The sequence below is a fragment of the Prunus avium genome, unplaced genomic scaffold (assembly GCF_965620075.1).
Source record: "Prunus avium unplaced genomic scaffold, drPruAviu1.hap1.1 HAP1_SCAFFOLD_30, whole genome shotgun sequence".
Lineage (NCBI taxonomy): Eukaryota > Viridiplantae > Streptophyta > Magnoliopsida > Rosales > Rosaceae > Prunus > Prunus avium.
In genome coordinates, this window is record NW_028276889.1 from 45,001 (window position 1) to 47,500 (window position 2,500).

Here is a 2,500-nt window from a genome sequence, read left to right on the forward strand (position 1 = left end):
ATTAAGTCTATGATTTTTAGGACCTTCTCCAACTTACAAAATGATTTTTAGGACCTTGCCTTGCCTTCACATGCCGTGCCCATTCAAGGCATTCCGAGAAAGTAAGGTTATTGGAGGGTTCGGATGGCGTGGCTTGCCTTGCCTTGCCTTGCATTGGCATGCCATGCCCAAGTTGTGGCCTACACCAAGCCATTCAAGCCATGCCTTGCCTTGCCTTGCCTTGGCATTGCGCATCATCCAAGGCATTCCGAGTAAGTGAGGCTAGGCGAGGCTAAGGATGGCTTGCCTCGCCTTGCCTTGGCATGCCGTGCCCATGATGTGGCCTTGACCAAGCCATGCGTTGCCTTCGCCTTGGCATGCTGTGGCCTTGCCTTGCCTTTCCTCGCCATGCGATGCATTCCGACAAAGTGATGCAAAGCGGAAGCCTACCATGGCGTAAAAATGTCGACAGAATTTTTCGACATTTGAATAATGGGGTTTGACAAGGTTTGAAAAATTCAATAAAAATGGTAGGCTTGAATGTCGACAAAGTGACGCGAAGCGGAAGCCTACCATGGCGTAAAAATGTCGACAGAATTTTTCGGACCTTGTCCTGCCATGGGCTGCGCGCAGCATGCCGGCAGTCTGTGCGCAGCGTGCGCACAGCATGTCGGCAGCGTGCGCGCTGCTGAGCCTGTCGACAGAAATTTTCGAAACTTGTCCTGCCATGCGCGCGCGCAGCTTGCGCGCGGCGTGCGCGCAGCATGCCGGCAGCCTGCGCGCAGCATGCCGGCAGCCTGTGCGCAGCGTGCGCGCTGCTCAGCCTGTCGACAGAAATTTTCGAAACTTGTCCTGCCATGCGCGCGCGCAGCGTGCGCGCAGCATGCCGGCAGCGTGTGCGCAGCGTGCGCGCTTGGGAGCCTGGCCGCAGAATTTTTCGAAACTTGCAATGCCATGCGCGCGCACAGCTTGCGCGCAGCGTGCGCACAGCATGCCGGCAGCGTGCGCGCAGCATGCCGGCAGCGTGTGCGCAGCGTGCGCGCTTGGGAGCCTGTCGACAGAATTTTTCGAAACTTGCCATGCCATGCGCGCGCACAGCTTGCGCGCAGCGTGTGCACAGCATGCCGGCAGCGTGCGCACAGCATGCCGGCAGCGTGTGCGCAGCGTGCGCGCTTGGCAGCCTGTCGACAGAATTTTTCGAAACTTGCCATGCCATGCGCGCGCACAGCTTGCGCGCAGCGTGTGCACAGCATGCCGGCAGCGTGCGCACAACATGTCGGCAGCGTGCGCGCTCGGGAGCCTGTCGACAGAATTTTTCGAAACTTGCCATGCCATGCGCGCGCACAGCTTGCGCGCAGCGTGCTGATTCTGTCGACAGCGAGGCTAGCGAAACTTCTCCTGCCATGGCGTGCGCGCAGCGTGCTGACTCTGTCGACAGTGAGGCTAGCGAAATTTGTCTTGCCATGGCGTGCGCGCAGCTTGCGCATTCGGTCGACAGTGAGGCTAGCGAAACTTGTCCTGCCGTGGCCTGCGCGCAGCCTGCGCGCAGCATGCGCGCAGCATGTGCGCAGCATGCCGGCAGCCTAGTTCCAGATTTTTTCAAATGTCGACAGAATTTTTCAAACCTTGTCAAACCCCATTTTTATTGAAATTTCCTCGCACAATAAGCTCCCCATAAGTAGTCTATGATTTTTAGTACCTTCTCCAAGTTACAAAACTAAAAAATTCCTCCCGGATTTGTTTTAATGATTTTTTCAATTTTACGACTTCTAAAAATAATAAAAAATACTTCCCGACTTCAAATATTTATGAAACTTTTTCCCATCAGAGATTGCATGTTTCTTAGTATCCCTGCAAAAAATCACGTCCAAATACCTTGTATTGAATTATTTAGAGCCCATTATGACTCCTCGCGCATAGGTGATGTCTCTTCCTGTCAAAGGGCTAAATGCATAAAATGCTATATAGGGGGGTGTGTGTTGCCTGCATATGCATGGCAGCCCATGCCCTCCTAGCTGCAGCCCCCTTCCCCCACGCCACACCCATGTCATGTTGCCTCGATATGTTGCCTCGATATGTTGCCTCGGTATTATGGGTTTGGTGTCGGGGTCGGGGGGCTGCCACCCATGGCGGTGGTGGCCGGAATCCGGCCGCCGCCACCACGCCGCCGCCATGGGTGAGGGGGAAAAAAAAAGGCGTGGAAAGTTGCGAAATGGGGTTGTCTAGGCTTTTTTTTGGCATGGAAGAGCATGGAGTGCTAGGAACTCCTTCTCAAATGCGCGGGCATGTCGACCACAACCTCATTTCGCAACAACAACCACCCGTGTGGGGTGGCGGTGGGTGGATAGTCGCGGATTGGGGCTTGCCAAGCCAATGTTTTCAAAAAAATTCATCAAAATTAAAAACAAATGTTTTGTTGCCTTCGGATTTGTGGGCGAGCGGTGAGTCGGAGTGGAGCCGGTAAAGTTTAACCTCGGTGTGCACGGTTGTTTTTAGAAACTCAATCCAATGCCGGGGACGT